This window comes from Ornithorhynchus anatinus, chromosome 5, assembly GCF_004115215.2.
Source record: "Ornithorhynchus anatinus isolate Pmale09 chromosome 5, mOrnAna1.pri.v4, whole genome shotgun sequence".
NCBI lineage: Eukaryota > Metazoa > Chordata > Mammalia > Monotremata > Ornithorhynchidae > Ornithorhynchus > Ornithorhynchus anatinus.
In genome coordinates, this window is record NC_041732.1 from 48,448,213 (window position 1) to 48,473,821 (window position 25,609).

Genomic DNA, 25,609 nt, shown 5'->3' on the forward strand with positions numbered 1-25,609 from the left:
ATGTGATTTCCAAAAGGTGTCCTATGTGAGGAGGCCGATGGCCTGTTAGTCTCCCACCATCACCACTACACCCCCTTCTAGACTGTAAACCCGTTATGGGCAGGGATTGTCTCTCTCTATTGCTGAGATGTACTTTCCAAGCGCTTAGTACAGTGCTCTGCACACAGTAAGAGCTCAATACATATGCCTGGATGGATGAATGAATGAATGGAGAAAATAATGTTGGTATTTGTTAAGCGCTTACTATGTGCCGAGCACTGTTCTAAGCGCTGGGGTAGATACAGGGGAATCAGTTGTCCCACGTGGGGCTCACAATCTTAATCCCCATTTTACAGATGAGGTAACTGAGGCACCAAGAAGTGACTTGCCCAAAGTCACACAGCTGACAAGTGGCCGAGCCGGGATTCAAACCCATGACCTCTGACTCCAAAGCCCATGCTCTTTCCACTGAGCCAGAAAAGAGCAAGGCAGAGTGAGTAGATCAACCTAACACGCATAAAGGTGAGTGTAAAGGAAAAAAAAGGACCAAAAGAGCTCGCCGAATGGTGACCTCGCCGAATGGTGACATTCAAAATTCCCTCAGCACTGTCCGAGAAAATGAACCAATCGAGTCTTCAGGCTGTCTCCAAGTCCTAGAATTACAACCTCTCTCCTACCCGGGCTACTCTTTGCCCTCCTACTCCAGGCAGCAGTGCCAAAAGTGGGCTATAAAAATCCACACCAGGGCTTATAGAGGAGCAACAGATTCCACCTCTGTTCAGAGCTGCCTGTGGTAAGCAGGAAAAACTAGCCAATGACAATAACAAAAAAAACCAGGTATTCCTTCAGCCCAAATCCCAAGCGAACTGAGGCAAGGCAGCCTCGACGCTACTGGGAAATACAGACGAGACTCGTGGTTTTCAGCATTATTGCTGAATAATGTATCAAAATTACCCCAGTGCCTTAGATGGTTCCGCGCTCACCCCCTTCCTGGCCCGCTTAGGCCGGAACAACGTGAACTGGCCTCGATGACTCGGACTTAGCGTCCCGGCTGGAAGAACAGGCATTTCCTTCTGTGCTTGTTAAACTAAGTGTTCGACAGAGCACACCAACCAGCCTGAGTCTCCACCCAGGCCTCTATGGAGAAACAATCAACCTCCCAATGGACTCCTTCCCTTCATCTATTCCACTGACTGCCGTACAAAACAAAACCGTCGCCCTCTCTCTCAGGACTGCAGGGCCAGTCCGGGTCTCCAGGGGAGTCCAGATCCAAACCGGGTGAACAACTGCTGTGACGGTAGAACCAGTTCACCTCCCCGAAGGCCAGCGTTTCAGAGGGGTCACCTGTCCGTGTCATCTAAGTAAATAGGAATCTGAACAGGCCCTCCCAACAATCTCTGAAGCCCACAGGCTTTGCCAGGAGTCTCCACGCACTACCGTTCGGGAGCAGAGAAGGATTAATGAAGCTTGCCTTGACCCAGTTCACACGAGCGTGCGGGGAAAGTGCAGTCCAAGAGCCGCAAGCAAGATGGGGGACCACCGCAGTGGTTCTCCCAGTGAGGACGTGGCTGCACACATCCTCTGTTGTTGTTTTGTTGCAATCAAACCTCCTGGCACACAACCCTAGACGACGCATATTCGCCAACCCCGAGAGACTCTGAGGTTAACCTGGGACTCGACGGGCCAGATTTAAACTACATTCAGCTGGAGCTGGTTGAAGGGAAAAGACCCAGATCGAGAACTAGCCAGCTCCAGAACTAACCAACTCCTTAGCAAGTGCCTTAAGAACCGAATGAAAGAGGGCTGGTGCAGTTGTGGAGTTGGTGCAAGCCTCAAGTGATAAGGGCATGAAGAACTTGAAAGAAAACTGTGGAGCCAATCATTCACGTTTAAGAGGTATTGCTAAGGCAAAGGGCAATTTGAATGGTAATTTGCCTGGTGGCTTATTGTGCTCTTGGCATGGCTGGCCTAAGCCCCAGATGCTGGACTGGAACCCTGCTGATTTCAGTTCAGCCAATTTCTCTAGCTCCAGGAAGCAAGGTAGATTCCCCCTATTTGTAATTCAAATATCTGTATCCCCCTCTCCACTGTAAGCTCCTTGTGGGCAGGGATCCTGTCTACCAACTCCATTGTACTGGACCCTCCCAAGTGCTTAATACTGCGCTCTGCACAATTAGAGCTCAATAAATACCACTGATGGGATGACTGATCGGAGGAAATAAGTCTCCGGGAGGAGTCCTGGGAGTTTGAGAGATAGTAATAATAACAATTACAGTATTTGTTAAGCGCTTACTAGGTGCCAGGCACTGTACTAAGCACTGGGGTGGATACAAGGAAATCAGGTTGGACACAGTCCCTGTCCCATGTGGGGCTCACAGTCTCAATCCCCATTTTTTAAAGATGAGGTAACTGAGGCACAGAGGAGTGAAGTGACTTGCCCAAGGTCACACAGAAGACAAGTGGTGGAACTGGAATTAGAACCCATGACCTTCTGACTTCCAGGCCTGTGCTCTATCTACTACGCCAAGCTGCTTCTCACAGACCATCACAGACCCCTCTCCTAATGGGATCAGGGCCTTTCTCAGGCAGCTGAGCATTCCTCACTTCTAGACTGTGAGGCGGTTGCTGGGCAGCAATCGTCTCTGTTACCAAATTGGACATTCCAAGAGCTTAGTACAGTGCTCTGCACACAGTAAGTGCTCAATAAATACGACTGAATTAATTCAGACTGTAATGCTACTAAGGACAGAGGCCAGGGTGGTCCACTCAGCCTGACCCCTCAGCTGCCCCCATCTCTGTCTGCCCCGATACTCAACGCCGGGCTCCGATTCTCATTCTGAGTCCAATTTCAGGGGCAAAGGAAACAACAGTGATCTACTCTATCACTCTCTCCTCCCTCCCCCCGTCCCCTGGAAATGACCACTGCCCCTGAGCCACTGAGTGATGGGGATGCTCCAAGAGGAAGGTCTTGGTCAGAGCACAAAAGACGGGTCCAGTCCTACGGGGTTTACACAACCCCAACCGTAGACCCACGCCCCCACTGTGCTGTCGACAGAGAGCATCGCTGGGAGTGGGGGTGGGGGGAGTGGAAAAGGGGTAGGATCCCTTTTCTGGGAGTTATCGTCTCCTATCTGATAGGTGGAGACCAGGGAGAAGTCAGGGTGCCTGGTCTCTGGCCCAGTCCATGACAATTATCCCAGCTTAACATGTGATATCATGGGCGTGCAGCCTAGATTTTTTTTCTTTGGACTTTTCACCATTGGACAAGAATAAGAGAGTCAGGAGTAGACTGGAGTGGAAGTTCACGAGCTAAAGAAACAGAAGTCCGAGACAGACAAGAGGAGAAAAGATAGGTAGGGATGCATCTCCTCCTCTCCACAAATACTTGTCAAAAAGTGTTTTCTAAAAAATCTATGGAAAATCAGATCAGATGAAGTAACTGAAGCTCAGAGAGGTGAAGTGGCTTGACCAAGATCACAGCAGCCAAGTAGGAGCCGAGATCAGAAGCCAGGTCTGCCGTCTCCCAAGCCTGTACTCCTTCCGCTAGGCCATACTGTGTGGCTCAGTGGAAAAAGCCCGGGGCTTGGGAGTCAGAGGTCATGGGTTCGAATCCCCGCTCTGCCACTTGTCAGCTGTGTGACTGGGGGCAAGTCACTTCACTTCTCTGGGCCTCAGTGACCTCATCTGTAAAATGGGGGTGAAGACTGTGAGCCTCACATGGGACAACCTGATGACCCTGTATCTACTCCAGCACTTAGAACAGTGCTCTGCACATAGTAAGCACTTAACAAATATCAACATTATTCTTATTATTATTAAGTGCTTAGTACAGTGCTCTGCACATAGTAAACACTCAATAAATACCATTGTTGATGATGTCGTCTATTAAATCTATTGTACAATTGTACTCTCTCTCAAGCACTTGGAACAGTCTACTGCAGTCAGAGAAGCAGCAGAGTGGACAGAGCATGGGCCTGGGAGTTGGAAGTCATGGGCTCTAATCCCAGCTCCGCCGCTTGTCTTCTGTGTGACCTTGGGCAAGTCACTTCACTTCTCTGGGCCTCAATTACCTCGTCTGTAAAATGGGGATTGAGACTGTGAGCCCTATGTGGGAGAGGGACTGGGTCCAACCCCACTTGCTTGTACCCACTCCAGTACTTAGTACACTACCTGGCACACAGTAAGCACTTAAATACCACTTTCTCTTACGAAAGAGAAAGAGCTCAATAAATACGATTGATTGACTGGAATCACCAAATCCCCAAAACCAAGAGCCCTGAGAGTGCCGAAGTTGGGCACTCACAGGAGGGCCCACCACACACAACCCAGACGACAGACTGGATGGACCCAAGACAAAGCAAGACCCTGGAGCAAAGGTCAGAAGATCTGCACCATACTCCTGGCTTTATTCAGGTTGGGAGAATTATCACATGCACATCATTATCCCACCCTCCAACCTTTATTTATAAAATGAGTGATTTACAAGTTTGGGTGGGGTCCGACTTGCACAGATGTAATGAGAATGAATGACTTCAAGCCTGAAATGTTTTCAGGGCCTCACAAATGGCAATGTGAAACTTATCTAAGAAACCATCTTCAGGTCTAGAAGGCCCAAATTTCTTAGCCTGGATTTTAGATTGATATCAACTATCACCTCTCCACAGCAATAAAAATAGAATGCTGGGATAGAATGTACAAGGTGAACTTAAAAACTAAAAAATGACTATCTCTAGGTTCCAGCAAATTATGTGTCCCAGTCACATCAAGGGAGCTACAGAGAGTCTTCCCAGACTGCACCCGAGCAAGGCGGAAGCTGGAAACAATTAATTCCTAACTGGATGTCCCATCCCTTTATACGACCTGACCCTAGATCACATTCTTTACCATCTTCAAGGGTGAGGCATCATCTGAGAGGAGGGAGGGGACACAGGAAAGACCAACAAGTGGTGGGACAGAAGTAAATTCCAAGTGGTTTGCCAAACACGAGTCATTCAATCATTCAATCGTATTAATTGAGCGCTTACTGTGTGCAGAGCATTCATTCATTCATTCAATAGTATTTATTGAGCGATTACTATGTGCAGAGCACTGGCCCAAGGGCTTGGAAAGTACAATAAAGAGAGACAATCCCTGCCCACACCGGGCTTACAGTCTAGATGGGGGGAGACAGACCTCAAAACAAATAAACAGGCATCCATATAAATAGAATTATAGATATATACACACCAAAACAAGTAAACGGGCATCAATATACATAAATAGAATTATAGATATGTACATATATACACGAGCACTGTGGGGCGGGAAAAGGGGGCTAGAGCAAAGGGAGTGAGTCGGGGTGACGCGGATGGGTGGGGGAGCTGAGGAAAAGGGGGGCTTAGTCTGGGAAGGCCTCTAGGAGGAAGTGAGCCTTCAGGGGGGCTTTGAAGAGAGGGAAGTGTGACTGGCGGATTTGAGGAAGGAGGGTGTTCCAGGCCAGAGGTCGATGGCAGGACAGGCGAGAACGAGGCACCGAGAGAAGGTTAGCACAAGAGGAGCGGAGTGTGCGCTCTCTCTCCCCTCTCCCATTGCCAGCTGTACCCAAGAACAGTCTTCCTCCAAATTAAGGCTCAGCAGGGATGGTCAGAGCACCCAGAAACTTGAACCAAGCTCTTGGCAGCACAGTAAAGAATAATCGCGGTCTGACGAGGAGGGGAGAAATATGGGAAAGGGGCACTTCTCTGGAATTAACATATTTCCGAGTCAGAGCCCAGCATGTACCCCGTATTGTCCTGGATGGAGAAGGAGAGAAGGGAAGTGAGGTAAGAGGGGGCAAGGGGATGGAGAACTTTGACGCCAAGATTGAGGAGTTTTTGTTTGATACGGAGGTTGACAGGCAACCACGGGACAACTATTTGACAAAGTCAAATAGGGGGACAACTCTCCAGTGAGCACCAGACAGCTTCAGGTTGCCAAATTAGGTACAGGACTTATAAAACCACAGCTATGCGCTGGAAAGGCTCCAAAGCACCAGAGACAAACCTGAAAGTTCACTTTTTGAGCTAGTAGTGCCTGGCACACCCCTGAGGAGCCCAGTTTAAACAAAGGGCTTGGAAACCCCACCAGGCTGAAGCCTGGCGGGCACGCAGAGGAATGGGCAAGGGGCTGAGCCGATCACACAAGGTCGGGTCCCTTCCTCTGAGCTTCCTCGGGCACAGAAATGAGTCTAATGCCCAACTCTTACCACTTTCGGAAAAACCAAATGCCCGGGCAACAGCAAGGAAAGGCCCGCCCTCTTACTTGCATGCGTGCGGGCCTGCGTGCGAGCGAGCGAGCGAGCGGGGCTACAGTGCCTCAGGGTCAGTCTCTGGTGCCTCCCAGACATGACTGGCTGCAATTTTCACCCTGATTAACTTCCAGGAATGCCTGCAAGAGGAGCAGCCAGAAGAAGGGAATGAGAAAACACACACAAACAGTGTGTGTGTCTCTCTCTCTCTCCCCTCTCCCATTGCCAGCTGTACCCAAGAACAATCTTCCTCCAAATTAAGGCTCAGCAGGGATGGTCAGAGCACCCAGAAACTTGAACCAAGCTCTTGGCAGCACAGTAAAGAATAATCGCGATCTGACGAGGAGGGGAGAAATATGGGAAAGGGGCACTTCTCCGGAATGAATATATTTCCGAGTCAGAGCCCAGCGTGTACCCCATATTGTCCTGGTGCAGAATCGAGATCCCATGAATTTTTTTCCAGGGAATCTTGACCCTTACAGCTACCCTACGGGGTCCTCGATTTCCTGCTGCTCCTCAAATTCCCACTACTTGGGGGTCCCTAGACAAAGAAGACTTGGAGCAAGTTGTAGAAAACCTATCTGGTCCTACGCCTGAAAATGTCCCCATAACCTTTCTCTTTCACTCCATGAAGTAGTGAAAAATTTATACAGAATGAAAGTTATAGTTATCTGGATCACACAAGGGACAGAAAAAATCCAAACAAAGAAACTCTCTTTCTCCCTGTAACCAGGCTCCTTCTGGTGGAGATGGGGGAGGAGCACAATGAAGGCTTCCACTCTCTCTTGTGGAACAGATAGGCTCGGGGAGGGGGGGCGGGGGTCACTCCCGCAGCCTTGGAGCCCCCGTTTCCCTAATTTAAGAGAATCAAATCCTTAGCCATCTGCCTACGGTGTCGAGCCCGGCAACTCCTCAGCCCTAGATCTCCACAGTAATCTCAGTGCGTACAACCAGTCAGTCAAGGTTGATCCGGAGCAGCATTTGGACGGGTCACCTCTTTACCTCCGAGGGAGGCTTCCTAGGAGTTGGAGCCAATGCGCCCCCCACCCTGAAATCCTACTGGCAACCGGCCATGAGCCTGCAGGCTGCACTTACTCTGCATACAAAATACCATGGCTACAGCTGCCCTCCTCTAACATGGAGATGCAGGCGGAAAGGAACTACAGGCTCCAGCATGCAACATGCCCGGGCCTCCTGAGTCAAACTGAAGTTCCCTCTGGTCGGAAAACTTCCACCCTTCAAGTTCAAGGTGTGGCCTCACATCCCGGGAGCCCGACTGTTGCGCCCACTGTTTCTTTTTCCCCCAATATCCTACGCCATTCGTGCCCCGAGGAAGTGGTTCCCAGATCGGTATTTCCAACCTTCTCGGGTTTCTGATCCAGGCCTCCCCAAAAATTCTTATCCTCCAGGGGACCCTGCTCAGCCCAACCTTTTTAAGAATGTTTTTTCTCCCTTCAAGAGTGTGCCTCCACCACCTTTCACATCAGCTGGCCCTAGCTAAGAAGGATAGTTAATGACTGTCCACATCGTTATTATTATAATCGTCGTTATTATTACCTGGCAATTATTACCTCGCAATTATCTGCGAGGGAAGAAAATCAGCTTGACATCAAACAACCTCTTACATCTGTTGACCAGTAGGTTTGGGGGAAGGGCGATGAATAAATCACAGAACTGATGCTAGTACAGTGCTCTGCACACAGTAAGCACTCAAGAAATACGACGGAATGAACGAATGCTACACACGTATGCAATAAGACCTTCTCCAATTAAGTCCTCTTTTCCCCAACTCTCCCTCCCTTTTGCGTGCCTATGCGCTCGCATCTGTACCCTTGGGACATTTGGAATTCACCCCAATTTCAGGTCCACCTAGCAGTATATTGTTTATTTTAATGTCTGTCTTCCCTTCTAAACTGGAAGCTCACTGTGGGCAGGGAACGGGTCTCCCAACTGTTGTATTGTACCCTCCCTAGCCCTTAGTCCAGGGCTCCGCACAGAGCGAGCGCTCAATAAATACCCTCGACCGATGGCAAAAAACATTCTTTATGGATCCAGAACGACTGGAAGCTGCTACCGAGAGCCCAATGATGCTAAGGTAAAGCAAACATGAGGTTCTGTCACCGAAGGAATGAGATCACCATCCTTTGAGCAATCTCTTAGGAAGAGGGAGTTGGAAGCTTGAAATGCCAGAATCAACTGGCAACGCCATTCCAGGCTCCAATTTAGGGAGTTACCAACTTGGCTAGGCAACCTCGTTGGCCTCTCACCGCACCATCAACAGAGCGCTCCCTACGCTCACTCCACTAACCTGCCAAGTACCAACAGTTACCTTTGCCCGGCTCCCGGTTCTCAAGAGGGATTTCACAGCAGAGGCTCTATATTACCCAAGGAAACACAGTGGGCAGCTTGTATCCTCTGTCCAAAGGTGTTAACTCACTGCAGGCTTTTCGGCCCCAGGCCAGAAATGAAGCAATGCCCTGCTCGGAAGAAGAGCCTGAAAACAGTTTCATTTGGCCAAGAGAAAAGTATTTCAGAGTATTGTGTTCCAATCTACATTCGCATAGCCGCTTCTGCAGAAAATGAAATACATGTGATGAGAACCAATCTCTTCAGGACTTATTTTCTTGATTAATCCAGGCGGGCTGTAACGCTCTCTCGTTCCCTTTCCACACAGGCAGCTGAGGCCCTGGGGATAGACCAAGGCAGCTCGGAGAGGAAGATTTCTCTGACTAGACAGTGGTCTTGTAGAATGCGAGACCCGATGCGAGCGACCCCAAAGGAGCGGCCTGGAGCGCAGACACCCGATATAAACCGCACCTTCAGCTCTCTCTTACCCGGGGGGAGGCGGAGCCTTATTCAGACTCTGGTCCACCCACAGATATCAAGTCTAATCAAGGCGCGGGCAGGTTGGATCAGGCCAGTCTCACTGGATTCGGGCCGGTCTCGGATAATCCCCTCTCCATTAGGGCCAGAGTTGACATAGGACAAATCAGAACCCACGTCCTCTGACTCCCAAGCCTATACTCTTTCCACAAAGCCATGTCCCCTCCCCACAGCACTGTGCATATTATTTATTACTCTATTTATTGTGTTAATGATGTGCATATATCTATATAGCTATGGTTCACTGCTACACAAGTGGGATGCATTTTTTATTCCACCTCTTCCGCAAGCTCCGGGGTCTTCAATTTCCCCTAGAGCCCCCGGGTAGGGGTGCCACAGCCCTCAGATGCGAAGCCTGGTTCCCAGTCAAATCCAGGATGGATGGACCTGGGCCTAAACCCGGGCTGGATCAGGTGGGCCGGGCAGGGCCGCGCCAGGAAGAAGACCCTAAGCAGTGTGATTCTCCCTGGCCACACCTCTGCTGGTCCTGAAGGCCAACCTCTCGCAGACTCAAAGGCTGGGTTGTCCTCCTTCCCACCTGAGACCTTTCCTCACCCAGCACACTCCTTGCCACCTCTGTTCTCCATCGGGACCTCCGGCAGGATGGAGTGGCTAGAGATCGGGCCTGGGAATCAGGTGGTCATGGGTTCTAATCCCAGCTCCGCCACTTGCCTGCTGTGTGACGTTGGGCGAGTCACTTCACTTCTCTGCACCTCAGTGACCTCATCTGTAAATGGGGGACTGAGACTGTGAGCCCCACGTGAGACAGGGACTGTGTCCAACCCGATTTGCTCGTATCCATCCCAGTGCTTAGTACAGTGCCTGACACATTGTAAGCACTTAACAAATACCACAATTGGAATTATTTTCAATGCTATTTTCAGGCACACAGTAAGCACTTAAATACTACAATTACCATTATTACCATTATTAATAAGAAGAATTCTGCTGTGAACTAAGGAAACAGAAAATAGCTGGTGCCGAGATAATCAAAAGAAGAGATTCTCCTCTACTTGCCCCACACCCCACTGGAGTTTAAGAAATCCAGAAACAGGTCTCCAGAGCACAGAAAGACACAATCCAACCCAAAGTGCAAGTTGCCAGGAGTAGAGGAGATCTCCTTCGGTCAAACAATCAATGGTATTTGCTGGGCTCTTACTCTGTGCAGAACACTGTACTAAGAGTTGGGAGAGTTCAATACGACAGAGTTAGCAGACACAACCCCTGCCCACCAGGATCTTCCAGCCTAGACGGGGAGACAGAAATTCAAAATACATTACAGATAGGGGAAATGGGAGAGTATAAATATACGTACAGTGATGTATGTGTATCTGAGAGTTTAAATATACGTACATTGATGTATGTGTATTTGGGGGTGTGTGGGGGTGTGTATCAATGCTGTGCGTCCAGGGATGGTATGAAGAGCAAGTCTTTATGGGACACAGATGCCAAGGGTGGTCAATGGGGGGGGGGGGGGGGGGCACCAAAATGACCTTTCAACTCAAAGGTTTGAGGACCAAAACTTTAGGTGGTCCAAATCCCTCATAAGCGGCTAAAAGCTCTGATTGCATTTTGTTTAATATAGTATCATCGGAAGAGAGAAGAGCTGGCTCATTAACCTCAGTGCCTCACCCTTCATTTGCTGGAAAAATGCCCCCTCCCACTCCCACTTAATCCCAAAAGGTCAGACTCCAGGGAGAAAGCAGTGAACGATGTGGTTCCGTAGGGGATTCCCTATTGAGATCAGAAAACTTTTAACGCAAATGACGCAGCCCAGGCAGTAAGGAATCAAAATTCACCCAGAAGCACAGCAGGACAAAGGGCAGGGACAGGAAGGGCCTGGGCCCATGAGAAGGGAACAACCCTTTCTTCACCGTCACCTCTGGGCCAATTTCTCAAGAGTAGAACTTCCCACATATTTTCCATCCAGCTTTATTACCGATCTCACGCTGGTACGCAGGCCCGATAGGGGCACCAAGGCGAGAAGAGTGAGGACGAAACAATGGTAGATGATAGCAAAGCACTGCTACACCGAGCTACAACGACGTTACCAAAGAAATCGAGGCGGAGAAGGGCGTTAAGGCGTTAGGTGGGAAGCGAGGGGCTGCCGGCAAACCTTTTGGGCACCGGTGGTCAGAGAAAGTATTGACATAAAGTCAATTTGACAGCTTGCCTGGTAGCCCAACAAATTAAGGGAGAGGGAAAAAAAATCACACAGAGACTCGCACACATGCGCAATGACTCTAAGCCGTCCTCCGGGTGCTGGATAGGGATGACCTAATAGGTATTTGCCATCTCTAATTTCCAGGGCTCCGATTCCAAGAGCAAACAACAAGGGAGTCGGGAAAAATCGGCCCTGTTGGATCTGGAGTGCTGCCTTGACGAGATATAAGGCTCATTCATAGATCTGACTGTGCTCATGAGACTGCAGTTCCATTCCTGCTGCTTAAGGCAGGGGAGGGGGAAAGGAGACAGAAGAGGGTGAGAGGGAAGGAGGAGGTGGATCTGGGTTGCGACTATAATAGCTACAGTAATTAGAGTGTTTCCAAGCGGCTAGCGGAGTCATTCTCGGAGCAGAGAACAAGGATGGGGGAAGGGAGAACAGCATGAGGAAGCAAACTAGCATTACTGAGCAGAGCACGGCAGGAAAATATATGGTGGCTCGGAGAAACGGCTTGACACCAGCAAGAAGCAGAGAGAAAAAAGCAGAGGTGACTCTATTTGGGGAAAAGGAGAGCTGACCTCTCCCAGCAGCATATTCGACATTAACAGCTTACCTCCCACAAACTCTCACTTGGAGTTAGACTCAAAACACAACCGAGTCGTAGACCGGGCCGAAGACGGCTATGGTGTAACCGGCCTGGGCTGATCGGCCAATGACCCCCAGCACTGGACCGAAGGACTTGGCCCGGTGTGCGGGGGGGGGGGGGGGGGGGGGGGGGGGGTCACAGCATCAGCCTGCTTGTCTGCCTCTTTCTCCCCACCCACACCCTCAACCTCGGCTTCACTCTGGCTAACGGGTAAACGAGGATCTTAATCCGGTATCACGGCCTGTGGGAGAGGTGAAAGGATCCCTGATCTCCAGTCTGCACCTTTTAATTGTTCGTCGGACTTGGCTAGAGTCGGGTGGGGCTTCTTTGGCAACAGTAAAGTAGAGATTGGTCCTTTGAGAAGGTACTGAGGGTCCAGTAATTTGAAGGAGGCCAACAGGCCAGACGGTGGACAGCGAGCCAAGTTCCTTGATGATGGGGGCTGTGCCTTCTCCCTGCTCTGTAACGTGCCTGACACAGTCAGTATTCACTTGGGCGTGAAAGTTTACAAGAGATCCCCAAAGTAGAAAAGGTTTCTCCAACAAGGAATGGAAAAATGTCATACACACTGTACTATTTTAATATAGCTGAGGTGTTGGTTGGTGGGTTATTACTAGACACTCCTGAGCATGGTCAGTCATTTTTGACTAATGATCATCCACATGGCTTTGAGGATACAGCACGGGCCTGGGAGTCAGAAGGACCTGCGTTCTAATACTGGTTCTGCCACGTGTCCGCTGTGTGACCTTGGGCAAGTCACTTCACTTCTCTGGGCCTCAGTTACCTCATCTGGAAAGTGAGGATTAAGAGCGTGAGCTCCACAACTACTCCAGTGCTTAGAACAGTGCTTAACAGGTATCATAATTATGATTATTACCCCTCCTCACATGGCACTGCAGAAAAAAAGGGGAAAAGGGAAAGAAGGAGGAAGAGGGGAGAGAAGAGGAAGGGAAAGGAAGGGGCGGGGGGAGAGTGGACAAGCATGCTGGGGTAGTGTGGGGAGGAGAAATGGGGCAAAGGGATTGAGGAAAGGTTCTATTTCACTCGCTAATCTTCAACGCTTAGAATAGTGCCTGGGACATAGTAAGAGCTTAACAAACACCATTAAAAAAAAAGTTTTCTGACTACTTCTCCCTTTGCTCCCACCTCATTCAAGGAGGCACCCTTACTAGAATGTATACATTTATATGCTCTAGAACAGGTTGTTGTGGACATTAGGTGTAGCTGCACAGTAATCTCACTGGGTACGAGGTGAAGCTGACTGTTAATGAATAAGAACAAGAAACCAGTTACACGCAATACGAGGAAATGCTGAGGAAGCAGCATAGCTTAGTGGAAAGGGCACAGACTTAGGAGTCAGAGGACGTGGGTTCTAATCCCAGTTTTGCCACTGGTCTGCTGTGTGACCTTGGGCAAGCCACTGAACCTCTCTGGGCCTCAGTTACCTCAGCTGTAAAATGGAGATTAAAACTATGAACCCCTCCATGGGACAACCTGATTACCTTGTATCTACCCCAGCGCTCAGAACAGTGCTTGGCACACAGTAACCACTTAAATACCATCATTATTATTATTATAATACCACAGAGAGGAGGAAAGACATACATCATTCAGCCCTGTCCTCCAATGACCTCTTGACTTCAACATGCAGGCCTGACTACGGTCCAAAAGCAAACAAACCAAAAAACCAAACTTGGCAAGGATTTGGGGAAAACTAAAATGGAATGGCACAAGAATTTCCTCCGAAAGGAGAAGGAGAAAACGTCATGAGGGGAATGAAACGGGAGAGAGGCCTGTCATCCTCTGTCATCGTGAAGCAGGGCAGGGCCAGTTTCCTTTTTTTCCAACAAGTTCCATTTTTTTTCCTAATTTTGGTCTATCGCATCCCCAGCAGGAAAGCTTATAAAGCAGCAAATTCCCTTCTCCCTCTTATTGGGAGCGGGTGATTTCCTTCTCATAAACAAGTACTCAAAAACTCTGAGTTACAGGAAGTTCTGTAACAGTCATCGTATTCTTGGAAGCACCTCGTGGTGTGGGAGAAGTATGCTGAACTAACCGTTGATTCAATGGAACTTATGGGTTGGGGTAGACGGTTCAAAGGTACAACCACGATTTACGTTTCCCAATACAAATTTCTATCCTATCATGTCCTCCACTAGCAGAATGCTTTGACATCTTCACCGCCGTTACATTACTGCATTAAATATGGCAAATTGCAGAAACACAAAGTACACTTTAGTGCAGCCCGGTAGGGCGCAGGCGGAGGTTGAGAAGCATGGCAGCACCACGACTTGACTGCAGCCACACGCGTTCACACGATCATTTCTCCTACGCCGACCCGACTCACGCCAACCTGTCCACTGCGTTATACCAGAAGAGACTAGTGTTGTGGGAAGAACGTTCCCTAACTCTTCCGTCATGCTCTATCCGGTTCGTGTAACAGAAACACTTCACAGCAGAGTTAGGTGTGTGATTTTTTTCCTTCCCATCCACATGGCCGAGAACTTTCGGGCCTACTAGACTCTGGCTAATCGACACTATGCAATGTACTAACCCCTCGCCTACACACTGGTAGTAGTATTTTCCTCAAAAGGAACAGGAAGAGACAACGCCAGATTCGCTACCGAACCTGAAGCGTAAAAGCCCAGCAATTGTCGTTGCTGTGGCAATTTTTTAAACCACCTGCTCAATAGTCCCTCCTCAGCTGCACAGATGCTGCCAGTTCCACGTGCCCAGCCAGGCAGATGCTTTGGAGAATTACCTGCTCATCGAAGAAGGGAGTCCTCCCCGCTGGCACTTTAGTGAGGCTAACACCCCAAACTCCCAATTTCTTTCCATCACAGTAAACTTTTATAAGCCAACGACAGCCCCCCAAGGTCTGTCATTAAGATGCCTGATGTTCTGTGGGGAAGGAGGAGGTGTCTGCTTCAAAAATACAGAGTGGAAACGGTACAAAATAAGTAACTGAAAAGATCGGAAGATTATCTTTCTGAACCTCCAGAGAGACATCTAGAATACCACAGGAGGAAGCCCTGGGCCTTCACGATCTGTTCAAGTGACACAAACAACTTACAGCCATATTTTTTTAGAAGCCACCCTTAGCTATGTAAGGCCAGTTGTCCACACGGGATTCATTAAGTAGTCAGTCAACTGGGGCGGGACAGAGGAGCAAGAGAAAACAAAAGTTGCCATGCACCCGGCTGGCAAGTTAAGGGAGGGGAAGAGGGAGGAGACGGTCAGTCCCCGCAGCTGGAGTCACCCTGCTTCTTGCCAGTCTCCTTCTCTGAACCCTGACAATAAGTTCCTAAATCACACACACTAGCAAGAGGTTTTTTTTTTGTTTCTTCTTTTTTAAACAGTATTTACTAAGGGCTTACTCTGTCCCAGACACTTTATTAAGCAGCAGGATAGACAAACTAATCAGGTTGGACCCGGGCCACGCCCGCGTGGAGGCTTACCGTCTTAATCTCCATTCTACAGAGGGGGTGACTGAGGCACAGGGAAATTAAGTGATTTGCGGGAGGTCAGACAGCAGACAAAATGAGGGTCAGGATTAAAACCCAGGTCCTTCTGACTCCCAGGCCCGTGCTCTATCCACTAGACCACACTGCTTCTAAGTACCCAGAGGTACCTCTGCCTAACCAGTTAAATCTAAGTCACACTCTAACCTAAACATATCCCCCTCAGGCACAGGGATCAGACAGGCAGCCTGGTAAGTTAACTCTGCTTCAAAGAGTTAATTAATTTCCTACCAACAAACTGGACAACAGAGACAGCTTCTTAGTGTGACCCAATCAATCAATGGTATTTATGGAGGGTTTATTATGAGCACTCTGCTAAGGCCCTTAGAAGAGGACATTCCCTGCCCACAAGGAGCTTGTGACAGGAGAGAGAGCCATAATACTTTAGAGATGGGAGCAAGGACTTTAATCACGGAGCACGTAAATCGCTACACACAAAAGCGCAACGAGAGGTTATGAGTGCAAGTCAAGGCGATATCACTGGATGGTAACGAGGGGAGAAGAAAGACGATGGATCACTTTCACAGGATGCTTCCTCCACACCCACGTTTGTTGTGCAGAGGGCTTCTGTTGTAAATCCAGGGTCCAAGTTGATTTCAGTCACTTCAAATTCATCCTTACTTGCTATAACTCTGCCCAGTCTTCCACTCAATAGCCCTACTCTCCCCCGACCCCGGCTCGACCCCATGCCCATTTCCCCACCAATCTTTCCAAACCTTTAATTTTCCATCTTCCCCGCTCAAACGCCTCGGAGTACTTCTCCTAAAGAGATTACGAGCTCCACGTAGGCCAGGGACTGTGCCAACCTGATTATCTCGTATTTACCTCAGTGGTCCGTAAAGTGTTTGACACATAATAAGTTCTTGAATACCATAATCGTTATCATCAAGCCCCGTCCTCTCATCACTGGAGGCGACGCCATCGCCCTCCCTGCCTCAGAAGACTGCACGCTTGGCATTATCCTCAACTCATCTCTCTCATTCAACCCACACATTTAATCTGTCACAGAACCCTGTCGGTTCTGCCCTCACAACAGCTCTAGAAGCCACCCTTCCCTCCCCATCGAAACGGCTGCCACATTGATCAGAGCACTTATCATATCCCACCTTGACTGCCACCTCGGCCTCCTTGCTGACTCTCCTGTCTGTCTCTCCCCTCTCCAGTCCGTACGTCACTCTGCTACCTGGATCGCCGTTCTTAAAAAAAAATAATAATACAGTCCCTATCTCCCCACTCGTCAGAAACCTCCAGTGGTTACCCATCCGCCTCCCGAATCAAACAGAAGCTCCTTATCATCGGCTTTAAGACACCATCAGCTCTCTCCCTCCTACCTTACCCATCTCCCACTGTAATTCATCGTGCACACTTTCTTCCTCTAATGCCACCTACTCTCTGAACCTCAATCTAGTCTATCCCACTTGCCAATCTTTTGTCCACGCTCCCCGCCCCCCTAGCCTGGAACTCCCTCTTCCTGCGTAACCGACAGTCCACCGCTCTCCCCGCCCACAAAGCCCTCCTAAAATCACATCTCCTCCAAGAGGCCTTCCGGGCCTAAGCCCAGCTTTACCCCTCCTCGCCCGCCCCTCGGTGTCCTCTACGCACTCAGATCTGTTTGCCACCCTCGGCCCCCACAACGCTGATGTGCACATCCTTACGCTCTGCCATTGCCCCAGCGGTGTCTCCATTCCCAGCCTCTCTCATCATATTAAAAACATTTGCATCCACTGTTCTTCCCTCCCTGACTGCCATCGTCAACATCGTCATCGTCAACATCGACCACTCATTCTCTTTTAGTTCCTTCCCCTCTGCCTTGAAACACGCTGCCTCCCCTATACTAAAAATTCCTTGGGGATTTCATTACACCTTTCAGCTATTGCCCCATTCCTGCCCCCTCATTCTTGCCCAAACTCACTGCCTCCACTTCCCCCCTTTTCGACCCTCCCCAGTTAATTTTCCACTTCTTCATTCCACTGAGATTGTCCTTTCCAGGGTCACTCATGACCACCTTCTTGCCAAATCTAACCCCCCTTGGGCTGTCTCTGACACTGTGGCCCCCTCTATTCTCTTGGTTTGGGTTTTACTGTCACAATTCCTGTGGTATTTATTAAGCGCCTACTACGCTCCAAACAAACACTGTACTAAATGCTGGAGGAGTTACAAGACACTCAGGACTGACACGGTCCCAGTCCCACCTGGGGCTCACGGTCCAGGATGGAATGGGGGACAGGTAGCAGAAGCGGCTTGAAGCAGTAGATAGAGCACAAGCCTGGGAGTCCAAAGTTCATGGGTTATTCTCCTGGCTCCGCCATTTGGGTAAGTCACTTCACTTCCCTGGGCCTCAATTACCTCATCTATTAAAAGGGGATTGAGATTGTGATCCCCATGTGGGACAGGGACTGTGTCCAACTCCATTTGCTTGTATCCACCCCGGCATTTAGTACAGGGCTTGGCACAGAGTAAGTGCTTAGCAAATGCCATCATCATGATTATTAGTAGTAGGTAGTTAATTCCCTCTTTATAGACGAGAAAACAGAGGCACAGAAAATTTAAGTGTCTTGCCCAAGGTCACCCAGCTAGGATGAGAACCCATACCCTCCGACTTTCAGGTCTGTGCTCTTCTCACTGGGCCTTACTGCTCCCTTTTTGGTCCTTCTCTTACATCTCAAGCTGCTCCTTCTCAGTCTCTTTTGTCAGTCTCTCTTTCCCTGTGTGTGTCCCTCAAGGTTCTGTTCTGGGTCCCTTTTTTTAATATTTCTTAAGTGCTTACTACGTGCCAAGGACTGTACTAAACACTGGGGTAGATACCAGCTAATCTGGTATCTGGTATCAGCTAATCGGGTTGGACTCAGTCCATGTCCCGCATGGGGCTCACAGTCTTAATCCCCATTTTACAGATGAGGTAATTAAGGCACAAGAGGAAGTCAGTGACTTACCCAAGGTCACACAGCAGACACATGGAGGTGGGATTAGAACCCAGGTCCTCCTGACTCCCAAGCCCATCCCAGGCTGCTTCATCGTTTCCCTTCTCTTCTTACTTTACACTCATTCCCTTGAGGGACTCATCCACACCTGTGACTTCGACTCTGAGCCTCTACGTGGTTGGCTCAACTTTCCTAGCCTTGACCCCACATCGCCTCTTGCATTCCAGCATTTCCTCCAGACTCCAGGACATCGCTTCATGGCTGTCTCACTGGCACCTCAAGCTCAACTGGTCTAAAACTGACCTCTTCACCTCCTCCACCTAACTTTTCCATCACAGTCGGCAACACTATCCTCTTCTCAGTCTCTCAACCCCGCATCCGTGTCATTATCCTCCACTCTTTCTTCTCTTTCAATCCCCTAAATCCAGTCGGTTTCTCCTCCACATTTCCAAAGCTGCCCCTTCATCCCCACTCAAATGGCCCCCACCCTTAGAGAGGCATCAGCCGTATTCTGTCCTCATCCGTCTCCCTACCTCCATTCCACACTTTATAGCCCAGCTCATTTGTCTAAAACACCAATCTGCACAAGTCTTCCCACTCCCCAAAAAGCAACTCAAGGGTCATCCATTCATCCCTGCAGCAAGCAGAAACCCTGGCCATTTGTGTTAAAGCACTCAATCAGCAATCTCTCTCCTTCTCCACTCTTTTCCCACTACAACTCCAGCTAGAATTCTTCATTTTTCTCAGCCTAACCAACTTGTTACACCTCATTCTTACCTCCATCGGTCAACTGATGGTCGATTATCAATTAATGTTCGATTACGGTGTGCAGAGCACTGTACTAAGGGCTTGGGAGAGTGCAATGCAACAGAGAGGTAGTCACCTTCCCTGCCGAGAAAGAGCTCGCAGTCCCACTTCCAACCTTTCGCCATTGTTTGGAATTCCGTCCCTTCTTCAAATCCCCCAGACCGCAGTTCTCTCCCATCTTCAAAGCTTTTCTGAAGTCACATCATTTCCTCCAAGAGACCTTCCAAAATTCAGTTATTTTCTCCCCAGGTCATATGCACCCCCACTACCACTTGACCATTTCTGCACCAGCTACACATTTTCCACTCACAGCCACCCATACCACTTACGAACATCTTAGGTAGCCGTTAAGCCCTGATTTTTTACGGTATTTGTTAAGCATCTGCTATTATTAATCGTATTTACCGAGGACTTGCAGTGTGCAAAGCACTGTACTAAAGGCTTGGGAGAGTACAATATAACACATTCCCTGCCCATGACGAGCTCACTATCCTTCTCCTCTGCCTCCCATCCCCTAACTGTGGGGGGTCACGCAAGGTTTAGTTCTGGGTCCCCTTCTATTCTCCAGCTCCACCCACTCCCTTGGAGAACTCATTCGCTCACACGGCTTCAACTACCACCTCTATGATTCCCAGATCTACATCTCTATCCCTGATCTCTCTCCCTCTCTGCAGTCTCGCATTTCCTTCTGCCTTCGAGACATCTCCACTTGAACGTTCTGCCATCACCTTAAACTCAATATGTCCAAAAGAGGGCTCCTTCTCTTCTCACCCAAACTCTGTCCTCCCGCGGACTTTCCCGTCACTGTAGACGGCACCATCACCCTTCCTATCTTCCGAGCCCGTCGCTATCCTTGACTCCGCTTTCATTCAACCCACATAATCGATCTACCACTAAATCCTGTCGGTTCCACTTCACACCGTCGCTGAAATCCGCCCTTTCCTCTCCATCCAAAGTGCTACCGCGTTAATCTAACCACTTATCCTATCCTGGCTTAATTACTGTACCAGCCTCCTTGCTGACCCCTCTGCCTCCTTTTTCTCCCCACGCCGGTCCATACTTCACTCCACTGCCCGGATCATTTTTCTACAAAAAACGTTCAGTCCATGTTTCCCCACTCCTCGAGAACCTCCAGTAGTTGCCCATCCACCTCCACATCAAACACAAACTCCTTACCATCGGGTTTAAAGCGCTCGGTCAACCTTGCCCCTTCCTACCTCACCTCGCTACTCTCCTACAACATCCCGGCCCGCGCACTTTGCTCCTCTAATGCCAACCTACTCAATATACCTCCATCTCACCTCTCTTGCCGCTGACCTCTCACCCACGTCCTGCCTCTGGCCTGGAACGTCCTCCCTTTTCCTTTCTGAAAGCCTTATTGAAGGGACATCTCCATACAGCCTTCCCTAAGCCCTCATTTCCTCTTTTCCTATTTCCTTGTGTGTCTTCCTGACTTGCTCCCATTATTCACCCGGCTCAGCCCTAAAGCAATTGAGTACCTATCTGTGATTTATTTATATTAATGCCTGCTTCCCCCTCTGGACTGTAAGCTAGCTGTGGGCAGAGAACGTGTCTGTAATATTCTCGTGTTGTGCTCTGTCCAGTGCTCGGCACACGGTGAGGACTCGACAAATACGACCGACTGATCGATGGAGAAGACAAGGAGGGTTAGGACAGAGGAGCAACTATGAAGAAGAGATTTATTCTAACTGGAACGGCTAGGAGGTATTCCGGTGGGGAAGGGGAGGCAGTGAGGAAGAGAGAGCGGTCATTCCCAGAAGAATATGGGGCGGTTAACAGAGGCCAGCAAGGGACGGCGACCACGGGTTGGGGGCCGCTGTCAAAAGGGCTGGAACGGTGGCACGCTGCAACCTTCTACCACTGTGGTGAAATAACACATGATGAAGCAGATGCTCCCTAGCTCTTCACCCTGAACTACACACTAAGAGCAGAGGAGTTACAGTATGGCCACCCTTGGCCTAGTAGATTGGGCAAGGAGGAAGTCCCTGGTGATCTTGACGAGTGCCGTTTCAGTGGAGCGAAGGGAGCAGAAACCAGACCAGTAGTAGGCCAAGAAGACGGAGGGGGCGGAAAGTGGAGGCGGCGGGTCCTTCGAGGAGATGTTTTAGAAAAACGATCTGGGCTGCAGAGTGACGTGTGGCTTGGAGGCCGGGAGCACAGTGAGGACAGGATAGGGCAAATTATCAGTACGAGGCCCCAACCCTAAACTCTAGGGACATACCTGGACTAAACCCATCAAGGGGCTAGATATCTCCAACAAAGCCCTAGGAAAACTCTGCCCCCAGTAAATTCAGAAATCAGGTCGGCTCAGTTCAATGTCCCGCATTTGGCCAGAGAACCGCTTGTGTGGCCCCTAGGGATAAAAGGGAGGGGCTGGAGGCGGGAGGGAGGGTGCGTGGGGGGGAGAAGGCATCCTTTGTGGACAGCACAAAGAGGGCTGCTGGTGCCTCACAACACACACAGAATCTAGAGTTTCCTTGGGACGGTCACCTTAGGCACATGAGGTATCTAGATGCAGTATTTAATAAGTACTTACAATGTGACGCGCACTGTGCTAAACTGCAGGTAGATATTACAGATCAGACACAGTCTTCCTACTTGAGATTCCCACCGTAGGGGAGAGCAGACAGACAAAGCAGATGGAAACACGGTATTGCCACAACCAGCGAAAGGCAACAAAATCAACAAGCCAATGTCAAAACCGGCAAAAGAATGGATTTTGGAGAGGGGAGCCCTCGGACTGGCCACCGCACCAAGTAAACAGTCCTTGGGCGCAAACCACTCGGTCAGCAAAGAACGCGTCTACCAACTCTTTTCTGTCATACCCTCCCAAGCGCTGAGCGCTGAGCTGTGCACACGGAAAGTGCTCCAGAAATACCACCGACCGATACACCGGCTCGGGCCTCCACGGGACTCTAAAGACTGTAAAACTGCGGAGCCATTCTGGCTTCCACCTGCCTACCCTTCCTAGAAGCCCAACTCCCACCCCGAGGAATTTCATTTTCGCTGTTTCGGGCAGACGGGATTTATCACCATCATCATCATTATTGTCGATGCTATTTTCGTCACCCGACGACTTCTCCGGGAAGGCAAGGGGCTTGAGAATATCAATAAGCCGCCACATTTCAAACTTCAACGTGAATGCCGTTTTGGCAATTCTGCGAATCACGTCACCCTAGCCAAGGAGACCCTTCCCTAGACGGGGTTTTCGCCTCCGACACCTCTTCCGCACCAAATCTCCCAAGCTTTACCAATGCCTCCCTTTTCCACAACGTCTTCAAAGGTCAGAAACTCTCTACAAGTGCGGCTGCCCGTATTCCAGCCCGGGAAGCCCGGGGTTCTTACGCTAGAGATACGCTCCAAGTCTCTGGTTGACCGGTTCCTCCCCCGGCCTTGCCCGGGTCCCCGGTCATCCCCCGGCGAGTCTCCAAAATCACGCTCGCCCTCCCCACTCCCACTAGGGAAGCAGCGTGTCTCGGTGGAAACAGCCCGGGCTTGGGAGTCAGAGGTCGTGGGTTCAAATCCCCGGCTCCGCCGCTTGTCAGCTGTGTGACTTTGGGCCAGTCACTTCTCTGGGCCTCACTGACCTCATCTGGAAAATGGGGGTGGAGACTGTGAGCCCCACGTGGGACAACCTGATCACCTCTGTATCCTCCCCAGTGTTTAGAACAGTGCTTGGCACATAGTAGGTGCCGAACGGATGCCATCACTGTCAGTAGTAGTAGAATGCACCTCCTTAGTATCTCCTTCCCGGGGTGGGGGGCCCCCCACGAATAAAACACAAGCAGCGGTCGACGGGTCCCTCTGAGGCTCCCCCCGCCCCGCCGGGGCAGGCCCGGCTAGAGACGCGGGCCCGCAACACGCTGGCATCCCCTATTCTTCTGAAAAATGTGTGCCAATGAGGTCTGCATTGTTCCTCCCTCAAAGAGAAGAGCCTCTGTGTCTGGCCTCCTCCAATGGCGAGCCCCGGCCCGGTAAAGGAGGAAAATGGCACCGGGGAGCCCGGGAGACGGAGCCTATCCGGAGCTCTCGGACGAGACCCGACGGGCGGGAGAGCGGGACCGGTCGACGTCCGCGACGGCGTGGCGCTGCCCGGCCGCCGCCGCCGGTCCCACGGTGGGTCACCTCCGCCCCCCGACGGACCCCCCGACCCCGGCGCCCCCTCCCCTGAGCCGGAGCCCCCTCGGTGCCCATCGCGGGGTTAAGATAGCGACTCCGGGTCGCCGGGCCCAACCCGGGGCCTCAACCTCTTGGATCCTAGGCCTCTGCATGGGGGAGAAAACGGACCTCTCCCCCCTCCTGCACCCTCCCCGTCTCCCGCGTGGAAAGCAGCCCAGATCATCTGGGATTTGTGCGGGGACAGGCCCCCCCGGAGGGCTCTGATCTCTCTCCCCCCCTCGTGCGAGCCTAATTCCTGGAAGCCGAAATGCCTGTCGGCTGCAGCCCGTTTGGCGAGCACACACATTAATGGGTCAGCTGCGTCTCCTCCTCCTCCTCTTCCTCCTCCTCCTCCTCCTCCTCCTCCGGCGCAGAGGAAGGGGAATCCGAGCCGGGCAGGGCGACGATCCAACGGTCGTTCCACATAAAGGGAGGCCACCCCGCGGCCCCGCCGGGGTCACAAACGGTCGCGGGAGAGAGAGAGCGGTTAGACGAGCGGGGCCGGGGCCCCGAGATCCCTCCATTTTGAAACGGCCGGAACGAGCGTGGGCGCCGAGGCGGCCCCCCCCGGCCCCGTGACCCCTCCCCGACCTCGCCCACCCTCCGGGCCCCTCTGGGAACTTCGGCCTCCCCACCCCCCCGCGGCCTCCACAGCCGCCTCCTTCGTCGGCTCCAACGCCCCCCATCACCGCCCTCCCCCCCGCCGGGCCCCGCGACACCGCCGCCCCTCCCCGAGGCCCCCCGGCCGCGCGCCAGGTCGCCCCTCCCCCGCGCGGACCCTAGGGGTCCCACGACACCGCCGCCCCCCGCGGCCTTTCAGCGCCCCCCAGCAGAGGTCCTTAGGGGCCCCGCGACACCGCCGCCCCTCCCCGAGGCCCCCCCGGCCGCGCGCCACGTCGCCCCTCCCCCGCGCGGCCCCCGGGGGTCCCACGACACCGCCGCCCCCCGCGGCCTTTCAGCGCCCCCCAGCAGAGGTCCTTAGGGGCCCCGCGACACCGCCGCCCCTCCCCGAGGCCCCCCGGCCGCGCGCCCGGCCGCCCCTCCCCCCCACCCCCCCGCGGTCCCCGGGGGTCCCACGACACCGCCGCCCCCCGCGGCCCCCCGACGCCCCCCAAGAGCGGTCCTTCGGGGCCCCGCGACACGGCCGCGCCCCCCGGCTGCCCGTCGGCGCCCCCCGGGCCTCCCCCGGCCCCACACAAAGCTCCGCACTCACCGCGCCGCCGGTCCCGGGAGCGGCCGCCTCCGCCCGCCCGGGGCCCCCGGCCGTGGAGCCGTGGTCGCTACGGGGCCCGGGCCGCCATCCGCTCCGCTCCGCCGCGCCGCGCTCCGCTCCGCTTCTTCCGCCGCCTGCGCGGGGCCCGCCCCGCCCGGGGCCGCTCTGTGCGGGGCCGCCCGCCCCTGCCTCCTCCTCCTCCTCCTGCTGCTGCTGCTGCCGCCGCTGCCGCTCCCGCTCCCGCTCCCGCCGCCCTCTTGCCTGCGTCCTGCCCGCTGCGTCCTGCCTCCTGCCGGCGTCGGCGCGGGGCGCGGGGTGCGGGGCCCGGGAGGCCGGGGGGCGGCCGCAAGGTGCGGAGAGCGGATGCACGTCCGGCGGATCGGGAGTCTGGCGCCGAGCCCCGCGGGGCCGGGAGCGGGGCGCCGGAAAACCCGGAGTCCGGAGTCAGGAGCGGAGCCCCCAGCCGGGAGGGACGGGCCAGCGGAGGAGCCGGACCACGGAGCCCGGAGTCCCGGAGCCCCGGATCGGACTCGCAGTCCGGAGCCCGGAGCCCGGAGCCCGGAGCCCGGAGCCCGGAGCCGGAGCCGGTGGATGGATGGGGGTGGGGGCGGGGATGAGGACAAGGGTGTCTGGGTCTGTCGGGGTCTCTGTGTGTGTGTGTTTTGGAAGGGCAGAAAGGTGTGTATGTGCCTCTGTGTTGAGAGGGGAGAAGAGTCTCTGTGTGTGTCTTGGTTTTAGGAGGGGAAGGGGTGTGGGGAGGGGAGAAGGGGGGTGTTGGGAGGGGAGGAGGGGGGTGTTGGTGAGGGGAGAAGGGGGGGGGTGTTGAGAGGGGAGGAGGGGGTGTTGGGAAGGGAGGAGGGGGGTGTTGAGGGGGAGGGTGTTGGTGAGAGGAGAAGGGGGGAGGTTGGGAAGGGGGTGGTGTTGAGAGGGGAGAAGGGGGGGTGTGTGTATTGGAAGGGGAGAAAGGTGTGTCTATGCATGTGTGTGGAGAGGGGAGAGGGTGTGTGTTGGGAGGGGAGAAAGGGGGGGTG

At 52.3% G+C, this 25,609-nt stretch overlaps 1 protein-coding gene across 2 annotated transcripts in view; it reads right to left on the bottom strand.

The window, feature by feature from the left end:
• ZNF609 (zinc finger protein 609) overlaps positions 1-24,678 on the bottom strand; it is a 154,209-nt gene extending 129,531 nt beyond the window's left edge. Inside the window, exon 1 of one of the 2 annotated variants that reach the window (XM_029066084.2) lies at positions 24,579-24,678. The gene's annotated coding sequence lies outside the window, so the exon portion shown is untranslated. The remainder of the gene's footprint in view (positions 1-24,578) is intronic. The other variant, XM_029066085.2, reaches the window with a different exon arrangement.
• Positions 24,679-25,609: the final 931 nt, after the last annotated feature.